The 16,372-nt window shown below is 47.8% G+C and overlaps 1 protein-coding gene across 1 annotated transcript in view; it reads left to right on the top strand.

Annotated features, from left to right (window-relative positions):
* Positions 1–6,268, top strand: part of Ubx (ultrabithorax) — a 212,875-nt gene extending 206,607 nt beyond the window's left edge. Inside the window, exon 4 of the mRNA XM_076521689.1 lies at positions 6,193–6,268. The gene's annotated coding sequence lies outside the window, so the exon portion shown is untranslated. The remainder of the gene's footprint in view (positions 1–6,192) is intronic.
* Positions 6,269–16,372: the final 10,104 nt, after the last annotated feature.

Raw genomic sequence — 16,372 nt, 5'->3', positions numbered from 1 at the left:
GTTGGCTGATGGTCGCGCCTCTATTGAGTGGTTTCGAGCGGTGGAAAAGGGCTGAACGTTCGTAACCCTACGCGCGATGGTTATGCAGATCGACGAAGGGTTGGTACGGTATCTGACAACGGAATAATAACTCGTTCCGAGCTAACGCCGGAATAAAGGCCGGCAACCCTTTTCCGCGCTCGCTGGGCGTTAAATAATTTCCACGCTGGCTGCGGCCGGCCCCGTGACGAAATTCGATTCCGCGGCTCCAGCACGCCCTTGCCCCTCTCTCTTTCTCTCTTCCTCTCACTCTCTCTCTATCGCTCGACAAATTTTTTCTCTGCCCCCGAAGCAGCATAATCCAGAAGCGAGTAGACTTATCCGCGAGGCAAGCAGGCAGGCGGCCAAAAATCGGCGGCAGAAGAAATTTTCCGGCGTCGGCTGCTCGCGCGTTTCCGCTCCGCGTCCGAAGGGATGAACGCGCCGCGAATACAACGCGCCGCGGGAAGAACGATGGAAGGGACGAGACGAGACGAAGAGGAAGCGATATTGGTCGAGCGAACGAGAGGGCGCGCCGGGGGGACGGAAGGGTGCGCGGGCCGGAAGGAGGGAAGCGCGGCGGAGAGCGAAGCGGGGGCGAGCAAAAGGAGGAAAAAAGGTGAACCCGGCAACAACGTGTACGTGATGTATTGTAGCGTCGAGCATTCGAGCATCGAGAGGAGGCGACTTCGAGCAGCGGCGTGGCGCGGCGTCGGCGGTGGCGGCGGCGGCAGCGGCGGTGCGGAGAGAAAGAAACGCTACCTTGGCCGGGGGCTGCGGGCGAGCAGGACAGAGGAAAAGCCGGGAAAAAAAGGAAAGAAGGGGTTGCTCGGTCGAAGGAAGAAGGAAGAGGCGAAGGGTGGGCGAGAGATCGAGCTGGGGCGCAGCTACTCGCGCTCTGCCGCACGAAGAAGGAGGAAAATAAGGGGTAGCTCGGCGCCGCCGCCCCATGCTTGGCTTGCAAACTGACTTCCGTCCTCCGCGCGACTATTCAGACGCCGTTGGCGTTTTTACCCCGGGGCGAAGCCCGACAAAAAACGGGCGAAAAGAAAGAAAGAAAGAACGGACGGGTAGAAGCGGGAGAGAAGAGAGAAAAAGAGAGAGAGGGAGAGAGAGCCGAGATATATAGGGCGCAGAACTACGTATAGAAGCTGCTAGCCCGGCGCTAGGTCGCGGCTCCTAGAGCTCTCAAGCTCTCTCTAGCTCTCGCTGCTAGCTCCGATTCTCCGCTCACCGGTCCTCGTCCTCGTCCTCGTCCTCGTCCTCGTCCCGTCCCGTCCCGTTCCGTTCCGTTCCGTTCCGTCGTGTACGACGGCCACCGTGTCTATAATATATCTCCCGCCTTATCTGCCGCTCGCTGTTTACTGCCCGATAGACTCCGCAGATAGGAGGACCCTGCATCACCGCCTCGCGAGAGACCCGAGTCACTTACTTTTATATATGTTGTTACTTACGTCAGGGAGCACGCGGTAGGGAATTCGTGAGACAAGTTGGAAAATGCTGATGGCCGCCAACAGATACGACACCGACGCCCAAACACCGTCCGACCGTCCGAGGCCCGACCGAGACGCGCCGACCTTCGCCCCCGAACGCGTTCCTGGAACCCCGGCGACCACGAAACTGTCACGGAAAATGATTTAACGCGCACCCCGAAAAGCGACGACGTATCGCGCCACGGATTCTTTATGCCGACTTCCCCGATCCAAGTCGCGTCGGTAAGGGATATACGAGGCCGGGAACATCGCCGCATTCGCCGCGAGACCTGCCCACCAACACCTGGATCACTCCGGGAACCGAGAAGCTGAGCATGAGGAACGTGATTCTTTAGTAAATTGCCGCTGGATGTTCAAACTGAACCGGGTCGGTTCGCTCCGAGATTTTACGATAGCTTTGTCGTCTCCTTTTACCGATATTATTTTAATCTATTTATTTTCACGGCTGGGCAGACGTGTTTACAACGACAACGATAACAAGAAAAATATGTTCATTTTTTAATTTTCATCTCGTCTGTGGACAATGTTTTAATGGTAGAACTTCTTCATCGTGTCTTGTGGAACTGCAATAAATTCTCCCTAATTTTTCTTCAACTTGTAAACAAAAAGGAGGACAATTTGGGAAGAGGAGATACGATTGTTCGAGTTTTGCACTTTATTTTTACAATTGTTGGCAACTGGAAACTGTAGAAACGAGCCACGAGGCTCGAATAATCGTATCCCCTCTTCCCAAATTATCCATTTTCGTCTACAAGCTGAAGGAGAATTGTGGAGAATTTACTGTATTATTTAGAAAAAAGATCTTTGAGTATTAAATGCTCTTAATTTCTATGGCAAAAAATGCACTGAAGTTGCATTCGCAGTATCGCGCCCGGCGCACAAACGCGAAATCGAACAGCGGCACGGTGCAGCTGCGAACGATCGCATCGAAGAATCCCTGCTACGCGATTCCGATTTTAATAATTCGCTGTGTCCACGCCGATAATTCATCGTTTTTACTAAATTCCGTAACGAAGCGGCCATTAATATCAATCGTGCTGCTTGTCGCAGCGTCCCGTATAAGGGTAACGGGGCAGTTAACGCGTTAAATTGACGTAAGAGAGTCCGGCGTAGCCGGCCAACGAAAGATTGATCGGTCTTACCAAAAATGACGGCGATCGATTTAGTAGAAACCGTCTCCGTTGGTGATTCGCGGAAGGACGGAAGCAAGAAATCGAAACGCGGCCGGTTTCGTTCGGTTTCCGACCATCTAAGTCGTGCTTAAACGCGATGCAAATGCCCGGCGATGAATCATTTGTAAGTGCAGCTTCAAATTACATTTAGAGAGGACTGCCGGCGAGAGACTCGGCAAAGGGGGAGGGGGAAACGGTAAACCGCGAGCTTTATACGGGAATACGAAATCCCTGTTTCTTGCCGGGCTGATAAGTTATACGGAGTTCCCGAACGGAGAAGATTTCTTCGTGCAGAAGTCCAGCTTCTTTTTCGTCCTACGGAAACGTGGCACCGGTACACCTCCGAATGCCGGGGGCCGGCTTCCTACCGCTTCTTAACTTCTGCTTTCGTCATCAAACTTTCATGAGGTTCCGAATGATACGTCGGGGAGAAGTGGGGAGAAAAACTTGCCTCGAAATTACCGTGGTCTCCGCGACCGAGAGACTCGAAAATCAGGACGAAGAAACGCGGGCCGGAAGGGACCGGCGCGGAGGGCCGAAGGGTAAAGGGCGGGGAAGAAAGGGGAGGTGGATCCCGACCCAAATCCGAGAGACGAGAAAACTTGGCTCGTCGATCAGCCGCCGGAAGGAAGGAAGTTCCGGTACGAGGACCGACGCTCGCCCGCTCCTTGTGTATCTTTGATACCTAGCCCGTTGCCACCCTCTTTCGCGGGCTCATTTTCTTTATTTGCGAGCCAACCACCCCAGACCACCTACGCCCGCGCGGACGTTCGATTGTATTGCCTGGAAATCCGCAAGCCACGCCGTCGAAATTGATTTTGGATTTTCTCGCGGCAACTTCGACGGTTCTGAAGCACCCGCAATTCTAGACGAAATTCGGAGTCGGTTGATCGCGTCGTTCGACAGGATTTTAAAAACGCTTTTTTCTACAGATACATTAAAATCTTGCTGTTTATTTAGCTATTTATTTTTTTATGGCAGCAACCTATTAACCTTTGGACTGCTGGTACGATGGCGTATGAAGTCACTATCATTGTAGCCTATTTTGGTAGAATAGGTTGTTGCCTTTCATCCGATTTGTAAGATAAAATATTTCGGTAACCTAATATTGTTAGATGGTGCAGGCTGGTTAACCCTTTGCCGTACTTTGACGAGCCCGACTCGCCATGAAAATTTCTAGTAGTCTAAAATAATATAGATGTTATTCTGTTCTTTAACACTAGATTTACGGAACCCGTCAAAATGACGAGTCACTAATTTTTTAATTTACGTAATTTATCATTCATATCGTAGAGATACATTTATGAGTTATTTATTCAATCTATATGTTACTTGTAGCAAATATAACAATAACACTTGTTAAAAATCAAAATAAATCTCTCATTGTTACTTTTATAAACTAGTATAAAACAGCTATTTTTTTGTACTCCTTGAATTTAGTGTTACAATTGGAATAAAATTCTAATATCTCTCGTTATCGATATTTAAGCATTCAAGTAAATTTAGGCACACGATAAGCATCAATTTTCATTCCCTTCTAAAGAAATTATTGCAAACGCAAAATTTCTAGTCGCAGTAACAGCGAAGAAAATGATACGTCAAGGTGTTAAGATGGATCACACGAATCCCGTGTGACCCAGAATTCGAAAGAAATGATCGAGTTTATGTTGCCGAGATGCGACAGCAAGATGATGGAATAACCATTCTTCCGTGTCTCCGTGTCCACGTGTTTCCGATCGATCGCGCGCATAAACAACGATGAGCATCGCGTAATTTTAAAAATATTCCCTTCGGCGACCGAGAGCCAGAAAATGCAGCTGCATCGGCACAGCCAGCATGGCGGCCACGGTCGAACACAAAATGGCACTCAGCGGCGTGAAACCGTGAACGAATCCTGTCATTAGCCGAGGGAAATATTTCGCTCGATGCGGGAAACTTGCCGACGTCGTCGCCGGTACGTCGTCGCCAGTCGTCACCGGGAAAATTCGACTGGAAATATCTTTTCCGTTCCGACGACAAACATCGGGAGGGCCGTGTTTCGCCGTTGAGACGGGGCATCGGAGGGGAAACGGTCCGCGTCGTTTCGTCCCCTCGTCTTCGGAGCAATAGCTGCTCGGAACAGCTGTTGTCCTATGGTGAATCGCACTTTGTTCGGAGCGGCGAGGGAATAGGTCGGAGCAAGTTTTCCCTATGTAGAGGCATTCCCACCCCACGGCCATTTTTAACTGCGGATTTTTCGGGGCTGACGTCAGTACGTCGCGAGCCCGCAACTATGTTTATCGCGCTAACGATCGCATTCATCGATTCGTCTCGCTCGTCTCCTAGTCCTCGATATCTTCTTCCGTTCCGGTATATCTGTCTCTTGGTCTTCCCAGTGCGAATTGTGGCGTTTTTCACGGTGTGAAAAAATAACCTACGCTCTCGATCCGAGCCTCGAGTCGTGGTTTCTTCAATTCCTGACTCGTGCACAGTGTTCATGGAATGTATTTAATTTCTTCGTCGATTGGAGTAGTCGTTTTGTTCACAAAAATAGGTAATGTGTTGCTTGATAAAATCGTTCTTTGTTAACAATATTTAATTCAATTTATTTATGCAGCATAAATTAACTGGTTGTATTATTAATTTTTCTATAAAATTTAACGCAATACTACTAATGATAGTAATAATAGTAGAATAATATTAAAAACGAAAACAATATGATTAGAATGTACAAAGCATACTAAAAGTAAACGACACAACTTTTGATAACACAGTATGTAGTTGATCCTTAAATTTATTAAAATCATTAATGAAGAAGTCAATGTCGTTAGCATAAGTGTCAGCGAAATTGAGAACCCTACTCTCAACGAGGCATTTTGATGATTTTTTTAAAATTGATTCTTATTAAAATTAATCGACTTGGTCACACCAGGATTGTTTATTCTGCATACATTCAATATACAAACGTACCAAGTGACAATTAAAAATTTCCCAACATCGATCCTGAAACTTCGAGCCCGAACAATAAGAGGAACCTTGGAAAGAGCATCCAAAAACTATGAAACATCTTTCCCGTCTTCTCTTGCCCCGTGAGCTGCATAGATCATTTTAACATGCATTAAATCGCAAGAAGAGACTGCAGTGAGGTATTACAAAAGTTTCGGCTGAACGGAGCGCAGGAATGGTTCAAGGGATCGCTGAAAAATTGATGCCGGCTCTGAATCATTGATTTTTAATTACTAGGCGCAGCGCGAACGCCGCGGGCTCGATCGGAAGGCAAGAGTTTTGGCCGCGAGTCTCCGAACAGACGCGAAACAGTTTTTCGGCTCGGCGACGTCGCGTTTTTTTATTTTTTGCGGGACGCAGTGTCGCAAAGCGTTTCTTGCGCGTGTTGCACGTGCACCGAACACGCGGACGGAGATGACGAACGAGCCGAAAAGGAGAGAAACGAAGCGAGATGGCTGTGTCAGTCGGCGTTTTTTTTTTCGGGCTAACCGCTCGCCCGCCTAACTTATCCACCATATTTGCAGAATGGCGCCGGAGGATACTATGCTCGGGCCCGTTTTTCACCCGGCTCCACCAAGCGCTAAACCCCCAAGCGATCGGCGAAACATAGGTGAGCTGAACCAACATCTCGATTTATTCGATTAATCTATTCCGCGCGGTGCGTGATCGGCGGAGGCTTTTTTTTCACGGCGAGACAATTTTTGATAACCATCGATTTTTCTCGTCGACGATCGTCTCTGACGTTTGCTCTACAATACGTTTTGGTACTTTGGAGACAGCGGAAAATGTTCAGCTAAACAGAGGCATTATTTGAATGTTCCACATACCTAATTTTTTCGATTTCTAAGCGAATTTTATCCGGTTCGATTTTATCAAATCGGTATTATTAGATCTTTGTATTCCTTTATTTTTTCATTTTGTTTACTTCTGAATAGGAAAATATAATATGTTTTGTTCGATAAAAAGAAAAACTAATTATTCCCGAAAATATATCAAAGGCACAGCGATCGGTCACCCCACAGTAATCAGCTCCACTAGCCTAACGAAAGCTAAACTACGCAAAATTTCTTCGAGTTGAGCGACTATCTCTTCGCCGGGAGATTAATCATTTTTCTCTGACGCATTGAAACCGTCCAACAGCCTCGAAATGTTTAAAAGAACGAAGTGCAGCGACTCTCGGAGAGGAAAGATCGAGCGAAACAATTTTTGGGAAAGCCGAGGAGGCAACAGGCCGCGGGAAAGAATGGTTCCTTCGGCGGGCTACGTGCACGCATAGATCGTCCCTTGCCGTCGTTAATAACGGGGCGTTCTTATGATGAAAAATGGATTGCGAATACCTGAAATATGATAATAAAGGTGAAATATCGAGAGGACCGCGGAAAGTGCCCGAGCGGCGGCTTGCGATCCTTCATCGCACAAAGCCTTCGATAAGGCCGCTATTGGAATCTCGATAGATAGGGTAGAAACGGGGGTGGCGTTGCGGGGGTGGCGCCGTGGGGTGTGGGAGGGACGGGTCGTGCCCGGAGATCGGATTTGAACCGTCTCGAGGGAGAAAGGACGAACGGGGACAGCGAGGATGCGAGGAAAAGAGGAGAAGCCCGAGGCTTGACGGTGTTTGTGCGAGCTCGAGCGCCGATCCTGCTCGTCTCCGCCGCGTTCCTGCGCGAGTATTCTAGTTCTCCCGGGGATAAAATGTAGATGGATGAGCCATAGATTTATACCGAACCCCGTAATATCGTATCTGCGCCGCGCAGGAGGGGTCGGAGACCAACGGCGGAGAGTGGTCGGAGGGGTTTGTCAACGCTCCACCGCCATGATGCATTGCGATCAGCTGCTGATAACGCGCCGAAGATCCATTAAGGGTCACGCTCCGCGAGTCTATTTTAAAGAAATATACATTTCTAACGGCCGTTCGATTTATTAATCGGCCATACGTACCGTGGAATCGGGGATGTTTTACCGGCGAACTGTTCCACCGATGGTAAAAGACACGGCGAAACTTCGACGATGTTTCTTTCACGAATTTAATCCTTTATCCCATACCATGACGAGTCTGATAGTAATTTCTAGTAATAATTTCTTAGGTATAAATGTTATTCCATTTCATTTAAATCGGAATACATTTCGATTCTATCGTTATAAATGTTTGACACGTTTAGCTACCGCGTATGGACGACGCTAATTTTTAACTAGAGTACGAAATTAATTTTTATTGCAATGAAGCGAATGTTACTGGGATTTTTAGAACACAAAACTGCCAAAGTAATATTTCCTACGGTATAATTCAACTTTCTATTTTCGGTTTGATTGATTCAATGATTCTGATATTGTGGGGATTTTTGAAGTTAATATTCGGTTTAATTATGCTGCGAATTTTATGTATTAATGCGAATTAACATTGAAAGAATTTAAGAATATTTGTCCACTACGTGCAGCTTATCAATATTACTAAAAAAAGTAAAGACATTTTCATTTGTTTCATATTCGTTAGAAGTAACGTGGTCAATTTTCACTGTGCACTCTAATTACAACATGCAAGCTTCTGATAATATTTGCTGCAGAATCTGTAATCACCGAAATCATTATTGTACCAAAAAAAAAAACAATTACCGCACGAAGAAATGATAATTCAGGATAATCTCAGGAATCGAGCACGGAGAATAAATCGAGTCCGACGCGCCTCGTTCGGCTCCCCTAATTTCGGGCGGCTCAGTCGCCGGAGAAAGCCCCCGAAAAATTCGTCGTTTCATTTACCCTAAGAAGCCCGTTGAACGGCCATCCGCCCACACATCATCGGCGTCGTCGCGCCGGCAGGCCAGCGATAGAAATTATCGATTCAGCGTGTGCCGGTTCGAATCGCGGCTTTAAAAAACCGTCTCTGTTTTCGGCCGGGCTGTTCGTAAATTGTCCGCGCTGATCAATCATTCTCGGATCGCGAAGCAGCCGGGGGTGGACGGAGGGGTGCTCGGGTGGTACTGTCGAGGGGGTGGCGGAAGGGCCTCGTCAATCGGCGATATCGTCGAATAACAGCGGGGAAGTGGGGGAAAATATCGGCGAGCGTTTTCACAGCGGCGCGCTTGGCGGCGGACAGAGGAAAAGAAGGGACGCGCTCGCGAGCGGATCGGAGCCGATCGGAGGCGGACGGCATATGCGGCGCGGCCATAACCGGCCTGGGATCATAAGCGAGCCGGGGGATCGCACTTTTCGGCCGAGAGTCGGGAAGTCATTGAAAAAGAGAGGTTTTGTCAGAATACGGGATATACCGGCGAGGATTGGGTCGAAATTGGGATGAGAGGAGGGAACGCCGGAGGAGGAAGCTGGCTGGCGATCTCTCTCTCTCTCTCTCTCTCTCTCTCTCTCTCTCTCTCTCCGATTCTCTCTCTCGCGCGAGAACGCGCGCGCGCGCACGCGGCGGGGATGGAAGCAGATATATATCCACGGCAATGCGTTACGGGTTCAGCTAAATCCGCCATGATGAATGTGTTGGCGGGAATAAATCCGCAATGCACACCCCCACCGCCTTCAACCTCCGCTGTGCCGCCCTCCCCTCTCTTCCTCGGCCGCCGCACCCCTCGGCTCCCCTCGCACCGTCTTTCCCACCCCTTACGGGCTCTCGTACACTTTCGAAACGCGTCTCTTCCTTCCTTCCCTCCTGCCCTCTCCTATCGTGCTCCCTTTTCTTTTTTCTTTTCCCCGTTCCGCCGGCCCTCCCGCCCCTGCGACCGGTCTCCTTCTTGGCCTCTCTTTTGCTTTCCTGCCTGCTTTTCTTTTTCGCCTTGCTTGCTCGCCGCGTCTTTATACCGGGCTGCCCGCTAGCTCGTTTTTCGCATCTCCATAACGCTCGTCGCGCTCCTCTCTTTACGGCGAGGCCTCGGTGCTGCACGCGTTTCACCAAACGCCGAACCCTGCGCGAAAGTTCAAACAATTTGATCGAGCTTAACAGAGGCGATAGTTCGTTCCCAGCAAGACTGAAAGGAACGGAGTTCTGTCGAATAGTCCTGCCCCCCCCCCCCATCGGCTAATTAGGACAACTGCTTCGACGATCGTTCCATATGTCCTAATTTACCGAAGTCTACGATGAACAGAAAGAATGATATCGGCGGGACTAATTGACTCTGACGAGGAACACTAGATAAGTGAACCCCTCCGACCTTTTTCGTTTTGTTGCAGCACTTAGAAAACTATGCGATAAGTGTCTTCTTTTGTATCCTCGATAATTCGTTTGAAAGGACGGAAACCCACCCCTTCAACTCAAGCAAAATTTTCTCATTCCAGAAATTCCAATTATTCTCGTCACACGCTAAAATTTTGGGGATGCGTTTCACCCCTTTAAACCGAATTATCGCCGATATAAAAAACAGCGTCGCTTAAATATTTTTTAGTACTGCAACATATGTGAAAAGGACAAAAATCGAAGTAGGACACTTGCCTAATATTCCTTACGGGTTTCATGTTGGGTGCAACCTAGGACCCGGCCGAAATGTTGCCGCCCTTTCTTACCGCTCTGATCAGAGACGCAGTTCGCGCGTCAAGTTGGTACACCGTGCTCGATAGATAGTCTCGCGATTGCCAGGATCGATTATAATGAGCGATTGGATCGCGTGCGCCGGGCGAGAAATCAATTTTTCATCGGCGGAGCAGAGGATTCCGCGATCGCGTAGGGTGCGAGAGGGCTGCAGATATATATATTTTTTTGTACAGGGCAACGGGGTTGCACCGACGGGGTGGGATTTATCGATTTGTTTACATAGCGCATTTAAAACGCAATTTCCCGGCGGGTTATCAATCGTTCCCCGGGCATCTTTTTGCGCTCTTCGCCGGGCGCAGCGTCGCGAGCACTCTATTCTTCAGCGTCCATGATGAAGCTGTGCGCGCCGCGCTCGCTGCTGGGAGCGGGTTGGAAGAGCGGGTTGGAAGAGCGGATTGCGCGCGCACGCACGCGACCACTTGCACGCGGCAAACACATAGGATACGTATGGCGATGCGTGGCCGTGTGCGGAGAGGCAACACGGCCGATCACGCTGCTCTCGAACACTCGACCTTTTATTTATGTACGTCTGCGCCGGGCAGGTAGACGTTTATTAGGATTTATAGAACGGATCATTTCACGCTCGGCGAGCGTTTTTTATCGGCCGGCTTAAATGAGATGCAACGATCACAGGGCTGACGAAGAAGGAGGGAGGAACGCAGCCAGCGCGCGCGCGCGCGACTCGCTGTTAATGCGGCCGCCGATAATTTATTCTCGCTATTCTTCGTAATCTTCGTGCGCGCGGAGCCGGCCGTAATTGCGTGCCGTAAATCAAGCATCGGCGACGCGCGACCGGCTAAACATTTTTCGTCAAACGGCCCGGGGAAAACCGGGACCGCCGCCGCGACGCGGGGTGAAACGCGGGAAAAACGGCGGCCCGCCTGCCGAAAAACCGCGGAAGGTTATCTCGCATCGAAAAAAAATCTCGAATCGTAGCGAGGAGGACCCGGCCGCGCGGAGCGTTGCCGCCGCGCCGCCGCGGTTGCTCGCAAGAAACACGTCCCGTAAATCACCGAGGGGCACTGCGAAACTCTATGAACCACGAGGAAGATATAATTGACACGCCGGGCATAAATTCCGTTCACCATTATTAATGACGTATTTCTCCATTCATTTTCATTCTTCGGGGTTATAACCACAACTGGTTACCAACTGTTTATCATCTTAGCCATCCGTCCGATGCGCGCTCGCGCCTCGGCGATTTATGTCTTCATCGATAGCCGGGGCTCCTTGCACGGCTCGATGCCGGCAGCGAGTACGCTCGCGACCCGCTTCCCGGTTCGAGGATCAATTATTTCATTGCCTTCAGTATCAATTTCCATATTTCAGCCGATTAGACGGCTGGCTCGTCTCGGCCCCGTAATGGATGACGCGCAATTAGGCGACCGGCGGGGAACCATATCGCGACCACGCTTCGAACTACGACCGCCGCGGATCGAACCTTTTTGCTTGATCTCTTTCCGAGATTTTCTGTACACGTCCTCGTGCGCCGATTAACACGTTCCGTGCCGAGCTTTTTTTACTCGAATCTTCACACTTTGATATTTTACTAAAACTTGATGTATTACGTGCAATTATTAATTCTCGTACACATAACAACGTAACAAAAACTTATCAACGCCCATTCTTGCGGTGGAAATTGATTCTTCGGTTCTAAATTTCTTGTAAACAATTTGTTCAGTTCACTAAGTAAACATGCAAGCGTGTACCATGGATGGTACATGTGGCACGGAACGTGTTAATATACATATAGGCCAAGGAATTTCGATTGCTAAACGACGATCTTTCATCATATTGAACATCCACTCCCATTTGCTTCGCGACCGCAACCTTTTACCGGACAACTTTGTTGCACGATTCGAAAATGAATCTATAGAATTGTGGAATTGCTTATTTTATCACTCTTTGGCGCAAAACAGTCTTTACAATTTCGTCGTTATACGGGTGTGACAGAAAATAGTCGACAAATTTGAAATTATTCGATTCCGATGAACTACAGTAATGTCTCCCTAACTGGCGCGCAAATTGTCTATAAAAATCGACAATTTGGGAAGAGGAGATACGATTGTCCGAGTCTCGCGACTCGTTTTTATAGTTATAAATTGTCAACAACTATAAAAGAGAGCTGCAAGGCTCGAATAATCGTGTCTCCTGTTCCCAAATTGTCCATTTTCGTGCACAATTTGAGCGTCAGTTAGAGAGACATTACTGTGCTTTTCTTTTATTTCGATTTAATAATGCATTTACAGCCGGCCTCTTTTATACCAACCAGCAGATTTGATGTAATCTGGTATGTTGTGCGCGAAGGAACATCCATTGATCTTCCTTCAATATTCCTTCAATATAATCATCAACAATTAAAAAGGTCTAATGGTTACGTTTTTTTATGTCTTCTGACTTCCCCTTTGTTATTGATGGTAACTAGCTCGCCAGGATGATTCTGATAAACTTGAAGACAATTTTCAGTCTACGATCTTAACTGTCGACGAAGCCACAGTGACTTCGTCTTTTCAATTTTTCCGCAAATCTTGATGTTGCAATTGAAATGAATACTTCTTCGAACCGTGGGTACTTCTTGTAGTTTCTGATGCGGACACAGGAAATGTGCCGCAACCAGCAGGAAGAGTCCTCGTCGAAGACAGTGAACGCCAACCGAGGCGAGCCGTTGGACGATCTCTTCTTTTGGTTCGAGATGACCGTTCCGGCGAAAAACAGAGGTGTCCGTGGAGCAACCGGGTCTTTATAGAAAAGATGTACGATCTCGCGAACGATACAGCAAACAAGGTATAGGCGAAGGTAGCCCAGGCGAAGACTGTAGGAGGCGGCCGGAGGAATAGGAGGCGCAAGCCCAGACACACACCGGTCGGGTTATTTATTGTAACGAGGACTTATGGCGACAGATTTAGGAATTAGGGTATCGCAGCAGGCCCGGCCCCTAGCAAGGGTTTCCATGGAGAACCCGGTACGATACAAACACGTGGGTGTATTCCACGGCATACAAATACGACGTCCTAGGGCACATCCCGGCCGGTGAGCACGTATGGACCCACGTGATACCGCAATAATCCACAAGGATTATCCTTCGTGTTCCAGCGCGAGTACGTACCCGGGGCCGAGGGCCTATCTGGCCACTGAACTGCCCGAATATTCGTATCGTACTCTCGAATGCGGCCTACGAAATCTGCCTGGTAACCGTTCGAGCCGACTGTTACGCTCCGCGCCCATAAATAACGCCGCTATCTCGAAAAGAATCGCGATACAGACTAATGACCTTGATATTGCCCCCCCCCCCTCCCGCCGGTGTCAGATGGTCCATCTGGACTCCGTTACGCGCGCTTCCTTAATTAATACTTAATTGTTTCGACGCGGCGTCCTCCTTTTTTAATGGCTGCCCCGGCACTGACCCCTTTCTACGAACCTTGAACCAAAGCGCTGTCTTTTTTCATAAAGAAATCGTGTTAAGTACGCTTTTCGTTTCTAGACGTTGTTGGGACTCTACGAGGGCCTGTTTAGAGCAATGACAGCGATCGCGTTCACTTCCGTTGCAAATTTCTACCAGTTTTATCTTTAATCCTTCGTAGGCATCCTGGGTCTTCAATTTTCATCTTTAAATCTGCGGCTGAAGAATTTGCTTTCACGATGTTTTCTGATAAATAAAGTAAAGCTGCATGCCTCGGTTCAATTAATGCGTTAATTTAAAGTTTTTGAAATTATGAGTTGCGATGTTTTTCCTTATAGCCTCAAAATTATGCTCGAGGCGGAAGGGTTTCGTTCTCCCAACAATGACTAATCTGTATAGTTTTATAATATTAACGTGATTGGATTTATTTAAACTTCCTACAATTTTTATTGTAATAAGTGCTTCAATGAAGAAGTTCATATAAAAATTTCTAACAAAAACATTGTGATAGTATCAAGAATTGTCAAAGTAAAAATCGGAAACCAGACATTTTGATTGATACGGTACTTCTAGTATTAAAGTAGAAGCTTCGATAAATATTCCAGAATGTCTTCAAATAGAAAAGAAAATTGCCGGCGAAGGGTTAAAATGATCTTTGCACCATTCGAGCGGTCCACCGAGGACTTCGCCAAATGCAAAAGAGTTAAACGAACAGTCGCGAGTACTCGAACACTTTGCACTCGATTACAGAGTATCGATCTTCATTCGCTCATCTCGGAAGCTAGCATTTACCGCCGACGGTTTCACGAAGTCGTATCAGATTTCCGAGCAACGTGACGCCACCGAGAAACAACGAGTTTGCCTTAAGAAGCTCGCGGATCCAGAACGTCTGGAGCTTAAAGGGTAACTTTCGGCGTCCCGTTCGGTCTCGAAAGTGTTCATAAATTGCCAGCTAATACGCGGCCGACGGCATGCGTCGGGTAATCGATTGATAATTGCGCGAACGAGTCACGAGGGGCCGGTACGTCGCGCGTCGATGCGAAATTACATCGCGACGTCGCCGACGCTCGAAAGGACGTTGAGTCACCCGCGGAGAGAAAACGTCCGACGAAAGGACGTCGGCGTCGCTCGGGGAGAATGAAACCGGCCGCTGAACAGAATCGCGGCGCTTAGGCGCGAGCTGCATGTGGAATGAGCCGGCCGAATAAATAACTGACGGCAATAAGCTCGCGTGAAATTATGAATCCTGTCGTCCCTCGTCCTCCGTCGTTATATCTTGGACGCCCTCTCGATTATTGTCCCTTTCCGGGAGCCCCGGGCTTCGGATCCGCGAGGGGAACCGTGAATTACGGGTCTGATGGAATTTTAGAACGACCCGCGAATAGACCGCGTCTAATTAACGATTTCCACTCGCGATCACGTTCGTCCGTGTGCAACACGTCGCTATGCGTTCTTGCCCTGGAAGTACTGTTGTTTCTCCCCGAAATGTTCGGAGGTCGAAATTGAAACCGGCAGATATGAGAATACTGAGTCGCGATTCTTCGGGCCTCGCGGCTCGTTTTTATGGAAACTCGGCGCAGTCGGTGGAAAAAGGCAGCGGTCAGCATGCCGGTGTACATTAATATGAATACACAGTAATGCTAGAATAAAAACCGATGATTTAGCTTTTTTTTTGCTAATTTTTTGCCACGATTCGAAGGCAATTCGGAGGCCACGTGCCACGATTCGATGGTAATTCGCAGGCCACATAATACGATTCGAAGGTAATTCAGAGGCCGTGTGAGACGATTCGAAGGTAATTCAGAGGCCACGTGAGATGATTCGATTAACTCAATTCGATTCAATAAATTACATAGGCGTAGGACTAGCACAGGGAAATTGACAGCAACCCGAAATTTGGCATTTCCGGGAGAAATTACTGTACTTATAACTCATATACTAAAGTATAGATTGCAGAAAAGGGTAGCCTGTCCAACCAGAAGAATCATTAAGTATGAACAAGTCCACTGATTACTAGATTGCGAATTTTATGCAAAACAAATATTCTCCGAGATAATTCTGTGGCTATAAAGAAAACGTCGTATGTCACCATCTCAAAAAATTTAAGTTAATTAGAAGAAACATCGTGAAAATTTAATAGACTGAACAAAATTATGCGTTCTTCCTTGCAGCCATGTGATTATATAAAACGTAAGTCAGATACAAATAGCCTTCTTTTTTCAACCCTCCAGTACACGGGTGTCGAAGGTTGCTGTCTTTGTTCACTGTGTCGGACATATCGAGATCGCTGCACCGCGCAGACGTAATAAATTCCGTGTTCATTGTTACTAAAATCCACGGTCTAACAATTACTTGTAACAGAAACAAGTTTCGAAGGACGTCCTTTTCCATCGAAGTTTTCATAAATCCACTGACCCCGCCCATCCAATAATTATATTACATAGCAAATTGCAACAATTCAATAATAAATAAGATCGATTATTAGATATAATAATATTATTATTATTATAGATTAGACTATTATTATTATTATTATATTAGATTATTAATATTGAAGATCGTTTCCACATATTTCTTCTGAGGCATTAACCTGCACGCGATAAAACATCGAAAACGTTGGGAAAAGATTAAAAATATCGTCGAACGAGTTTCCATTGTACTCTGGCTGGTCGCAGCCTATTTTTCAGTCGCGCGAAGATCGGCGTATCAGTATTCCTGTCTCCGATCGGGAGGAGCTCGTCGAACGTCATCGTGGATCCAAAAAGCGGCGTTACAC

The sequence above is a fragment of the Megalopta genalis genome, chromosome 5 (genome assembly GCF_051020955.1).
Source record: "Megalopta genalis isolate 19385.01 chromosome 5, iyMegGena1_principal, whole genome shotgun sequence".
Lineage (NCBI taxonomy): Eukaryota > Metazoa > Arthropoda > Insecta > Hymenoptera > Halictidae > Megalopta > Megalopta genalis.
The sequence above is the reverse complement of the archived record's forward strand: the minus strand, read 5'-3'. Positions and strand labels throughout refer to the sequence as shown.